This window comes from Schistocerca gregaria, chromosome 9, assembly GCF_023897955.1.
Source record: "Schistocerca gregaria isolate iqSchGreg1 chromosome 9, iqSchGreg1.2, whole genome shotgun sequence".
Taxonomy (NCBI): domain Eukaryota; kingdom Metazoa; phylum Arthropoda; class Insecta; order Orthoptera; family Acrididae; genus Schistocerca; species Schistocerca gregaria.
Window position 1 is genome coordinate 70,931,015 of NC_064928.1, and position 13,287 is coordinate 70,944,301.

The following is a 13,287-nucleotide window of genomic DNA, read 5'->3' on the forward strand; positions in this document are numbered from 1 at the left end:
AGAAGGGTAGAAGTTTTGAATAGAATTGGGGAGAAGAGGAGTTTGTGGCACAACTTGACTAGATGAAGGGATCGGCTGGTAGGACATGTTCTGAGGCATCAAGGGATCACCAATTTAGTACCGGAGGGCAGCGTGGAGGGTAAAAATCGTAGAGGAGACCAAGAGATGAATACACTAAGCAGATTCAGAAAGATGTAGGCTGCAGTAGGTACTGGGAGATGAAGAAGCTTGCACAGGATAGAGTAGCATGGAGAGCTGCATCAAACCATTCTCAGGACTGAAGACCACAACAACAACAACAACAACAACAATAACAACGTTCGGTCACTAAATAATTCGCGACGTACTTAAATCTGTAGGGTAATGTGAATCTGCCTTGAGAGACAGTGGGGTTGCGTAAGTGTAAGTGACCGCGCGGGAGATGCTATCGCCGACATGACGCGTCGTGCTGTTGATGTACGGACGATAAGGAAATCACGGCCTCAGGTGCCGGACCCCGCGATAAGAAGCGGCAGTTCAGGGCGGCCGCCGCCGTGGGAGAAGGCAGTGTGGTGCCGACGCGGCCGAAACGTGTGGCATCTTCAGGAGCGCACATCACGTGCGGTCGCGGGCAGCCGGTTTCCCAGTGTCAGTCTAGCGGAGAGCCGGCACCGAGATCTGCCGGCGGGTTCACCAACCTCCGTTCTTTCGAGGGCTACATATCTCCACGACAAAGGTAGGCTATACTCTGTACGACCTGTTGAATGAACCGTATACTATTCACTCAAAAATATCCGGACAACTATTTGTGGCCATTAATATGGGGCGTGTCCACCCCTCATCTTTATGAGGGCTTGAAGTGTTCTGTGGACTTCTCAGTGAGGTGTCTGAACTTCTGCGGAGGACTATGTCCAGGGCACAGTGAGGTGTCTGAACTGCTGAGGTCTATGTCCGGAGGATGGCTCTTTCTGAGTACTTCAGCATACTGGGAAAGGGAGTTCTCGGCAGTGCAGGTAAGCCATCCCCGGACGGGTAGGCTGTGTGGGAGGGATTTTTGGCGAGAAAGGGATGTCAGCTGGCCAAATGCAGGTGCTATTGGTTGTTGGTGCGTTTAATGTGGAGCGAAGTGTGGATTGGAGCAATCAGAGAGGGGGAAGTCAACTTCCTACAAAGTAGCTCACTGTGTTGCGGAGAACCAGGTGAAGTGGATTTTTCATCATGAGCCGAAAGAGATTTTGGACGATAGGGTGTGGAGCGAAGTCGATGTTGTAATCCATCGCAAAGGTATCCACTGTGTACAGATCGGGACTCTGGGTATGCCAGACGATGTGAGGAATGTTATTTTCCACAAACCACTGCTTCACACCTGCTTCTTTATGACATGGTGCACCATCATGCTGATACAAACAACCACTGCGTTCGAACTGTTACTCTATGCAGTATAAAACGCTGTAAAATCTGCTCATATACCCCTGTACTTAGGCTGTCACAAGGTCAATCAAAGAAACACAGTTTTTTTCGTCGTCACTCTTCTGACTAGTTCTCTGTGCCCCACCACGAATTCCTCTGCTGCGCGGAGATCTGCCTCTCAGAGCTGCACTTGCATTCTATGTACTCAACTACTTGCTGGATGTATTCCAATCTCTGTCTTCCTCTACAGTTTTTGCCCCCTACAGCTTCCTTTAATACCATGTAAGTCATTCCCTCATGTCTTGACAGATGTCCTATCATCCTGTCCCTTCTCCTTATCAGTGTTTTCCACATATTCCTTCCCTCTCCGATTCTGCATCTAATTTTCAACATGCTTCTGTGGCGCCACGTCTCAAATGCTTCGATTTTCTTCTCTCCCAGTTTTTCCACAGTCCATATTTCACTACCGTACAATCTGGTCTCCAAAAGTACATTCTCAGAAGTTTCTTCCTCAAATGATGGCCTGTGTTTGATACTAGTAGACTTCTCTTAGCCCGAAGTTCCCTTTTTGCCATTGCTAGCCTGCTTTTGATGTCCTCCTTGCTCCGTCCGTCATTGGTTATTTTACTGCCTAGGTAGCAGAATTCCTTAACTTCATCTGCTTTGTGACCATCAATCCTGATGTTAAGTTTCTCGCTGTTCTTATTTCTGCTGCTTCTCATTACTTTCGTCTTTCTTCAATTTACTCTCAGTCCATATTATGTAGTTATTAGACCATTCCATTCAACACATCCTGTAGTTCTTTTTCATTGCCACTGAGAATAGCAAAGTCATCAGTGAAGCTTACCACTGATTTCCTTTCAACCTGAATTTTAATCCCACTCTTGGACCTTTCTTTTATTTCCGTCACACCCGCATACCTAACACCACCTCCTTTTACTTCACTGTTAGCGCCACACATGATGGCAGACAATTTCATCCAGGCGTCCGCTAAACACAAAACTTTGTATCGGATTGCCACAGGGCATAGTGTGATTCGTCACTCCAAATCATTAATTCCAAGTCATTCTCCGTTCAGTGGCTGTTTATGCCACCTCCCTCGCCGCTTAGCTCTGACTATAGAAATGTGTGGCTTATGAGGAGCTGCTCCAGCCAGCTTGACTGCTAGCGGCGTGTACAAATGGTTAGAGTTACAGGATGTATGGCGGGCGACAGTCACGCTGGCTTCCCACCGCTGTCCAGGGGGTCTCCAGACAAGTCTTCGCTGTGTATCGGTGTTGAGTTCGAAGCGGGACTCGTGACTGAAGTGATCTCCTCCGCCGGTTTCATGCCGTTTTTTACAACAGACCTCTGCTGTGTTCGACGGTCCCCCTCCGCAAGTACGTGAGATATGCTTGGTATTGACTGAGCAGCTACAGATGGTTTGAAAAGCCACTGATGCCTGTTATTCAGGTGATAGCCAAAGACCAGCCCACGTTTGTAGTCACTGAGCTCCCCTGACCAACCCATTATGCTGTTATCGCTTCTCTACTGACAACACAACACTCTCTACTTTTACCAGGGTGGTTTGAGAAGTTCTTGGAACGGAAGAGAAAAAAAGTACTTACATCACTAAAACTTTTTTATTTTTCAATGTAGTCTCCTTGTAGATTAATGCACTTGCTCCAACGATGTTCCAGCGCCTTGATCCCCCCTAAAATGAGTTTGTTCCAGACCTGAAAAATAATTGTCAACTCCGGCTATCAATTCTTTGTTTGAAGTGAATCATCGTCCACCAAGAAAAATTTTCAGTTTTCTGGGAAGAGATGGAAGTCTGACGGAATCAGATCAGGTGAGTAAGGCGGGTGTTGCAACAATCCACACCTTAGTTGGTGTAATTTCACCTTGGCGACGGCACGTGTGTGCGGGAGCGCATTGTCTTGATCGAAGTGACTTTCTTTCTTACTAAACCTGGCCTTTTTTCTCGTATTTTTGTTGCAATTTGTCCAGGAGGTTAGTATAGTACTCTCCAGTAATTTTTTGCCCAGTGGAGAGACAATCTACAAACAGAATCCCCTTCGCATCCCAGAACACTGATGCCGTGACCTTTCCCGCCGAAGGAATTGTCTTTGCTTTCTTTGGTGGCGGAGAATCAGCATGTTTCCACTGCTTTGACTGTTGTTTTGTCTCTGGGGTATAGTAGTGCATCCAAGTTTCATCTGTGATCACAAACCGGCGCAAAAAATCTTGTTCGTTTCTTCTAAAAGGGGCCACACATTGTTCCAATATGTCCATTCTCACGCGTTTTTGATCCAGCGTCAAGAGTCGCGGCACAGATTTCGCAGATATTTTTTTCATTTCTCGTTCTTCAGTTCAAATGTAATATACCTTTTCAGACGACCATTTTGTGAACTTTTGCAATGATTTCTGGAGTAGTGACACGTCTTGGCCAACCACTGCGTGGATCATCATCTAAGCTTTCTCAACCAACTTTAAATTCATTTGTCCACTTGGCAACAGTTGAATATGAAGGAGCAGTCCCCCAGTGTATTCTGGAAATGGCCATAAATCGCTTTTTCTTTCATACTTTTCTTTATAAAGTACTTAAGGATTCAGGGTACTTACAAATGGTGGAAAAATCGAAATTCTTTATGTCATTATTAAACTCTATAGTCTTTCCTTGTATTAACCAATTACACTAGCCCCTCTCCTCACGTTCGGTCTGTGGAATCGATTCGTCAGTATTTGATGTGGTTTACGAAATATATCCAGCGGTAATGTTAGGTGACTAACCCTGTATATATAATAGGGTTTCAAATTATGAAAAATGATCTATATATACTAAATTTTAAAGTTACAGTCATGTATACCGCCTTTCCCCCTTTACTTCTGTTACAGAAACCAGTATTATTTCGAAACGAACTGTGAATTTTCTGTTCCCAGCGATTATACATATGATAAATGTATATCTTCGTAACAGTGCAAAGTTTCTAGTGTCTTTAAATAATTATCTTTGCTAGTATTTATTTTTGTTTCGCTGAAGCAATTTTTCACATGTTACTGAATGTTTGTTGTCTAAGTACTACATGTATTTGTGAAAGTTCATATCCTTTAGTGTGCAATAAATACTAACTATGCCACCCCTCAAGAAATTCAATAAAAGGAACTTAATTGGTAACCAGTTCATAAACAAAACAAGCCACACTGCTGGAAGTAACGTATGTACCAGTTCTTCAGGGAAGAAACTCCACATGGCACGCCTCCTGGCGATTCAAATTTTTGTGTTAACAGTGACGCTGTTTGTAGTGGATTTGTTGTTCTTGATGTGGGCACCTTATCTTCTTTGATAAAGGAAGTGGTGAACTGTAAATAATGTGATGGTGTAGGCTGTCTGAAAATAACCGAACAACAAAGTAGCAGAAAGGGATTAGCGTCAAAATTAGTTGTTCTGTGTAGATCCTACAATAAATCTACCTCGAAAATGACTTCGAACATTGGGCGTAATTCATATGATGTAAATTTGAAGTTAGTGTATGCAATGCATGCAATAGGAAAAGGAAAAAAGGTTGCTCAAACGTTCTGTGGTTTGATGGACCTTCCTCCTCCTCCCAGTAGGTTCAGAAAGTACATAAAAATACTTTTAGATGCTTTGTGTGTCTAAAGCCTTGTGTGTCTAAAGCACCTGTGAAGCGTCCAGTAGAAGAAATTGCAAATATTAGTGGAACCAGGCATGTTGCTGTTGCGCTTTATGGGGCATGGCAATGTCGAGGACATAGTTCCTTGAATGGTGCTGTAAGTTGTACTTCTTTGGAGAATGGAAAAGTTGTTGATGTTAAGTGCTTCTCTAACTACTGCCGCACCTGCCGTGGTAACGCTGAAGGACATATTGAACATCAGTGTTCTAAGAATTATGATGGTTGCAGTGGAGCTCTAAAAATATTTCAGAGGGACGGTGCCCGTTTATAACGTTAGATATACGAAGTACCTAGGCCATGGGGACTCTAAAGCTTTCAATAAAATTAATTAGTTCAATGTTTACGATGATACCTTGGTAACAGAACTGGAATGTTGTGGACAAGTGCAAAAGAGGAAGCTACGAAGAAAAGTTGCTTATCTAATGGAAAATCTCTGTCTGGCCGAGGAAGGTTGACAGAAACTGAAATAGACCTCCTTCAGAGCTATTATGGACTGGCCATTTGACGCACTGCACCTCTGAATGATGTTACAGTAATAAGAAAAGCTGTATGGGCCACCTAATTTGATAAGTTGTCCACAGATGACAACCCTGTTAACGGTCTTTGCCCTAAAGGTGCAGATTCTTGGTGTGGTTACCAAAAAGCAAAAGAAAGTGACCCTGTTTTGCTTAGTAAATGTCTTCATGGGGGCACTCAGAATACAAATGGAAGTATCAACCATTGCATTTGGGAAAGATTACCCAAGAATATTTTTGTATGACTAAATATATTAAAAGTTGGCGTACTATATGCAGTGATAAGTTTCAATGATGAAGTGATAGGAAGGTCGGAAGTCCTGAGAACTTTAGGCATAAAATGTGTCTCTAATAGGGGAGATCAATTGCTTGCATGTGACACACAACAGGTGTATGAAGCTGAAAGATTGGCTCTTCAAGTTACGAAATAAGCAACAAGTTCTAAAAGAAATGCCAAGAGGAAGCTTGAAGATGAGGAAATGCTGTAGGATGAAGACTATGCTTGAGGAATGTTCTGAGGCACAGTTTAATTGGACTCATATCTTCATTCGCAATTTGTCGCACGTTGTATTTTCAGAATTCAGGTACAAATGTTTCCTAAAGTTTATAAAGCATTGCTCTAATTTTTACTGTAACTTGCTGTAGTCCATACTTATATAGTAGACCTAAGCTTTATTGCAGAATCAACTATATTATAGAAAAAATAACATTTTTGTTAGGTAAAAAATTACAAAAATTGTAATGTAAGATGTGATATTTTTTTATTCTTGTACTATACACAATAGGTGGAATTAAATCGGTCTAGTACCTCAACCATCATGCCATGCATATCTGGTAAAAATTTGGTCTCATTCAAATGTATAAAATTGGCTTAAATGGTACCTCAATTTGAGAAAGCATTTTGGAAAAAAAAATTGCATCAATTTCTTTGTAATTCTTTTAATAACCCTAATCAGGTTCAAAATATTCAAAATACTTCTAATTTATTTAGAAAGTGTGCTGCATTACCTGATATCGACAAAAAATCTGTGAAACATATACATTATAAACAGTGCCTGAAAGAAATAGCTGTTCATTTTTTGCATAATATTGAGCCGGAAAACTACCCTGTATCCTTAATCACTGCTCTAATCTCGATTTTTTTCCGTCTCCTCAAATCACTATGCGGGAACAACAACAGAGCCGCGTCACCGTCACAGCTCTCTTCCAAGAGCACTGACGTGGCACGTGTTTACAGACAACAATCCAATAAATATCACGTGAACAACTCGTTTCGCTAGCGCTAACCTCTCGTAATGATTCCGAGAACTTTTCAAACCACCCTCGTATACCGGCAGGTTCGCTGCTCGTGGCATCGAGCGATCAGTGTTGCTCATTACGCAGGGGCTTGTGATGAGATAGTGTATACGTGAAAATATGTCCGTATGGACATCGTTACTAGTGTACAAAAACAGAATGACTTCCAAGGCGATATTCAACTGTTGTTGTTGCGTGGTCTCAGGCAGCTTGTCCCAGTTCACACGGGTCACCTAGTCGGATGTTCGAATCCTCCCTCGGGCATGGGTGTGTGTGCTGTCCTTAGCGTAAGTTAGTTAGATTACGTGGTGTGTAAGACTAGAGATCGATGACCTCAGCAGTTTAGTCTCGCAGGAACTTAGCACAAATTTCCAATTTCCACTGTTGTTGTCGTCTTCTTTCTGGAGCCTGTCTATTCTGAACAGGTCTATTCATCTCCGTATAGCAACTCCTGCCTACATCCACTTGAACCTACCGGCTGTACTGAGGCATTCATCTCCCTTTACAATTTTTCAATTTTCAACCCTCTCCCCCCCTGCACAGTTCCTCTCTGTTACCTACTTAATTATACTTTAACGTCCCACAATGTGTCCCATCGACGGATCCTTTCTTAAGAGATTCCGCTATTTATAGCCCACCGACCACGCCCTTTGACGTCATCTTGATTTTCGCCCGGGGCGCGGCTGGTAAGCATAGAGCAGAGCGCCCGCCGGGCAATGTGCCAACAGCGGCAACTGGATTTTCGCCCGACTAGATAATGAGCTCAACCCAGCGGTGCCTATATAAAGTAAGGGACGAATTTTCGAAAAAAACCGACCATTCCAATATATTTAGCTATCTTGTTAACCGTTCGTGGCGGAGGAAACTTATAAATCGCAAGCGTCTTCTCTCGATCACTATCTGCTCCCTCTTCAGATAAAATAAGACGCAAGAATGAAACTCGGAAATGCGCTTAAACTAACTATAGATGGTTTCACAGCAGACGATGTAATAACTATCCTACAATTTCCAATTCTTATCATGAAGCACAATCAACAATGACATCCTCTAAGAAACGACACACAGATTTAAATTTTAAATCATCAAATTCAGAATCGAACAACTGTGAAAAACTGCCTCTCCTGTAGCAAGATCAAAGTGCACCCTTAAATAGTGAAAGATTCTAATCCAAAGAGAACGCCGTGGCCGCTTTGGTATCTCCCACCAAAGTTATCTGTTAACACCCCCGGCTTTAGTGTAATAGTGCTCTTACATAGTCCAAGTATTCAAATCAGAAGCGATACTGACTGTAAAATTACCGTCTTGTTTCACTTCTGTAGTCAACACCTGCTCTAACTCCCCAGATTTAGAAACCAAAAGACATGGGCGAAGTATATGAGGAAAATTTTGGGAAATTTGTGGTAAGTTCCTACGGGTCCAAACTCCTGAGTCATCGCTCGCTAGGCTTACAAACTACTTAATCTAACTGAAACTAACTTACGCTAAGGACAACACACACACCCATGCCCGAGGGAAGACTCGAACCTTCGATGGGGGCAGCCGCGCGAACTGTGGCAAGGCGCCCAAGACCGAGCGGCTACCCCTCGTGGCAAGTATATGAGGAATATGAAGGCCAAATTACTCCTTATGTACAATCTATTTTAATTCTCTCATTTTGGGTGGTAACAATCCACGAGGGTCGTTCACTAAGTAATGCCCCACATTTTTTTCTCAGTACATATTTACAGCTAAGAGTCAGAATTTGTTGACAATATACATCAACATGTCTTGTCCATTTCCTATTTTTCTACGTAGTCTCCATCACGTTCTAAGGTGGTACGCCAAAGTTGCGGAAGAGCATGTATTTCATGCTGGTAAAAGCTCTTGTCCTGTAGGCGTAGCCATGCTTTCACTACATGACTGACCCTCTCGTCATCTTTAAAGTGTGTTCCCCGTAGAGAATCCTTAAGCGGCCCAAAGACATGGAGGTTCGAGGGTGCTAGGTCTGGACTGTAGGGTGGACGAGGCAGTGTTGTCCAACCCAATTTGGCGATGTGTTACCGGGTTCTTAGACTTGTGTGTGGGCGGGCATTATCGTGTAGAAGCAAGATTACTACAGGATTCTTGACCGATGGAACAAGTCGGAAACGGTTCTTGAGTTTATTCAGAGTCTTCAGAGGGCTCTGAATTGATGGTTTTGGCGATGTGTTACCGGCTTCTTAGACTTGTGTGTGGGCGGGCATTATCGTGTAGAAGCAAGATTACTACAGGATTCTTGACCGATGGAACAAGTCGGAAACGGTTCTTGAGTTTATTCAGAATCTTCAGAGGGCTCTGAATTGATGGTTGACCCTCTTGGTATCAAATGCACGATAATGACGCCATCACAATCCCAGAAGCCTGTCACCCTGACTTTTCCGGGAGAAGGGGTTTTCTTGAATTTCTTCTTTTGTGCTGAATGAGGATGATGCCACTCTACGGACTGCCTTTTTGTTTCCGGCGCAAAGTGGTGCACCCAGATGTCGCCCCCCGTAACGATCCGTGACACAAACACCTCTCCGTCGGTCTCGAAACACTCCAACATTCTTTCTTTAAATTTTTGGCCCTCTGTGAGCATTCGTGGAACCCATCGTGAGTACCTCTTTGAATATCCAAGACTCTCGATCTTTGCAGACGCACTTCCAATGCCACCGGTCAACGTACAGCCAATTGTCGACTTTTGATGCGCCGGTCGGCACGAATAATGGCATCCGCAGGATTCAGCATGTCTGGAGCAGTGGCTGTGACAGGACGTCCCGAGCGTGGCTGGTCATGGAGCTCTGTTTCCGCATTTCCTGAGGCTGTAACTTTCTTTACCCATCGCCCATCTGTACTCCTACCAATTGCAGCACCGCCATACACTGCACACAAACGTTTATGGATGTTCACCGCGGTTTCTTTTTCTGCACACAAGAATTCAATAGCAGCACGCTGCTTGTAACGTGAATCTTATGCAGTCGCCATTTTGACGCTGTACTACGGCTCTGCCATCTGCCAGAACGGTAAGAAACTTCACTGGCTCACAGAACAAACATCAAATGTGAAGCACGAACAAGGCCAATTGTGTATGTTTATTAAAGGCTTTTTTCAAAAAAATGTGGGGCATCTCTTATTGAACGACTCTCGTATATGTCATCTGTTTGACGGATTACTAAACCATTAGCCTTATTTGATATTTAATTCTATTGGTCATTCCTAGCCTTTCCCAACACCGCTGTATCTTTCTAGTTACTTGCCAAACTCGTTCAGCTACTATGTTGCAAGCTTCCCTACGTCAATCTGTTCCAGTATCAAACTGTGGCCTACCTGCAATTTATGTGAGGACAAAACGGATACCTTTAACCCCACATTCTGCATGAAATCGTAACCTAGTATTAAGTCATTTGGAAATTTGTCAGCAGCCAACAGAAATAGTTCAAAGAACATCCCAGTATTCTATTTACCACAATGTCTCCCGATATGTTTAACTCAGGACCACCTGCCACCTCAAATTTCACTCGCACCTCATATATTTCTGGCTACTTATCCACCACCACGTTTGCGCTGTGCCATTTAGAACACAACTTAGTTACGGAACGGTACGAGTCAAGCAACGCACACACAGGTTTCTCAGTGACTTGAACACATGCAAATGGTAATGTATTACACTTACTTGCTACCATGCTATTGTACTGTTAGATCGTAGCTATATCTCTGCTGTGCTGACTGCTTTTGTCTAGTTGTAACTCTTGTTTACAGCCTTGTCTCTGATTAGTATAAAAACGCGACATATGTCCTTCGCTACGGCATCTAACACACTTTTTTCCCCTCTTGACACCAGTTCATTCACTTATTTTCCTGTTCCTTTATACTGAAGTATTGTAGTTTTTCTACACCGACTTGCCTATCTAACACTTTTAGTTTTCGAACATAATGTTTTCACTTCCCTCGACGTCTTTGATTTATTAAAAACGACTATCCTGCATTTGTCTTCTGGCCTGAAATACGTTGCTCTGATTCCACCTCTTTTATCTCCATACACGACGCCTTAGCCCAAGTAGTGATGTTGTGCACGTAACTAGATAGGCTTTTATTTTCAACCTGAACCAGAGAATACTAATCGTGAACAAAGTCATACATGAGTGTTTTGGGAATATATTCTGCACAAATTATTCTTGCAACAGCGCGAACGACCCATTTTGCTGAATAATGTGACCAGTGTTTATCCTGCAACCTTCAGTTCGCTACTGGATACAGCTTCTTTAACGCTTTACTGACTTCCGCCACTTCCAGAAGAGACCTCAGTGCATTTTTCGAGTGTGGATGTGGTTGTACCACCATGGTACCTGTCATCTGGAGTACTGGTAGGAAATGATTCACAAGTTTCGTAAACTGAAATGACTGAACACAATTTAATGGCCCTGTCCCTTCTTGCTTTCATGATCACAGATTATTTTCCTCTACTTCACTATTCCCTTCCAACATACCAGCTACTTCAGCATGATAATCAACCACATTCAGTAATCCCTGAATTTAATTTTTTTGTTCTACCATTAACATGATCATTTGCAAAGATTTAATTCCATTACTCCAATGCGCAAGCTGAGTCTGAAATCTTTTGGCTTGCCTGTGAAATGGTGAATACTATTCGAAAAAAGCCAACATACTATGAAGCTCATCTAAAGCACTGAGACGCCCTCATCACTTCCCCTTATCCACTCCAGTGTGATGTGTGCGGCTCAGTCACACCAGTTTGTCAACACTGCATTGCATATCTTCCCCCAACATCAAACGTTCCTTCTTCAAATTGTCAACTTCAGTAATCTCTTGGAACGACATGTTACTGAAACAGAATTACAAAATACATTATTTATTCTCACTAATATAGGAATTATCTACCAACTACCATCTTATTCTACTTTTTTTTAATTACCACGCTTTGCTACCATGAACAATGACAAGACACGGATTTAGAGAAGTGAAATGTGACGGAGGTTTACTGAATATCAAGAGAAACATTTAAAAACATTTATGTGATATCAGTCGGCAAAACAGAGATCTAACATTGTTGCACACTTGTACTATGTTCTATCATATTATTCAGTTCTTAGCAAAAGATTAGTTCTCGAAAATACTGTCTCCGCGAATAAATTATCTTTTGAATTTTGTATAGAACACCAGTTTTTCACAAAATAAAAAACTTCCTATGCTGTTAACTGCCTTATTAGGCTTTTAGAAATCACAGTGAGTTTTGTGCAACTATGCTTTAAACACACTAGTTTTACAATAACAAATTTATTAAGCTTTTCTTTTCATTACCAACTGTGTACTCTCGTTTAAAATCCATATAAATATACACCCGGCATTTAACTTAAACCTGATACTCAAAGGGAATTTATGCCTTAAAGCTTACCCACCCCTGTGACTCGTCTGTTTCTCAAAACTTCAGTGTTGCTTTTTTTCTCTGAGTTCACATAAAAAAGACAGCAAAATTGAACATTGTTCATCACATTACGAATCATCAGCTACAGGACGGCAAGAGTCCTTCTTCCTTGGCAGTCAGCTTCTACTTGTATTGAATAGAACTATAATGCAGTTTTATTATCACGTTTGTAAAAAAAATATTACAAAAAGAAAACGCGCTGTTTCCGGAAGATAATTCGTGCCTGAATCCAGATCTGCACACATAAAATAAAATTTTTGCATCACCTCGGTTCCGAGAGTTCCAGAACTTAAACAGAAAACTGGAATAGAGATCAACATAAACATCATTTACGCCCTTCTTATTGCTCATGTTTGTCCAAATGTGTGTGTAATCTTATGGGACTTAACTGATAAGGTCATCAGTCCCTAAGCTTACACACTACATAACCTAAATTCACAGACACACACACACACACACACACACACACACACACACACACACCCATGCCCGAGGATGGACTCGAACCTCCGCCGGGACCAGCCGCACAGTCCATGACTGCAGTGCCTCTGACCGCTCGGCTAATCCCGCGCGACTATTGTTCATGAAAACCACACATTGCATCTTGTACCACCATACAGCGAGACCTTCAGAGGTGGTGGTCCAGATTGCTGTACACACCGGTATCTCTAACACCCAGTAGCATGTCCTCTAGCATTGATGCATGTCTGTATTCACCGTGGCATACTATCCACGAGTTCATCAAGGCATTGTTGGTCCAGATTGTCCCACTCCCCATCGGCGATTCGGTGTAGATCCCTCAGAGTGGTTGGTGGGTCATGTCGTCCATAAACAGCCCTTTTCAATCTATCACAGGCATGTTCAATAGGGTTCATGTCTGGAGAACATGCTGGCCACTCTGGTCAACCGATGTCGTAATCCTGAAGGAAGTCATTCACAAGATGTGCACGATGAGGGCGAGAATTGTCGTCAA

The 13,287-nt window shown here is 42.6% G+C and overlaps 1 protein-coding gene across 2 annotated transcripts in view; it reads left to right on the plus strand.

The window, feature by feature from the left end:
• Positions 1-511: 511 nt before the first annotated feature.
• The window catches only part of LOC126291422 (uncharacterized), a 146,501-nt gene continuing 133,725 nt past the window's right edge, over positions 512-13,287 (plus strand). Inside the window, exon 1 of one of the 2 annotated variants that reach the window (XM_049984936.1) lies at positions 512-715. The gene's annotated coding sequence lies outside the window, so the exon portion shown is untranslated. The remainder of the gene's footprint in view (positions 716-13,287) is intronic. The other variant, XM_049984937.1, reaches the window with a different exon arrangement.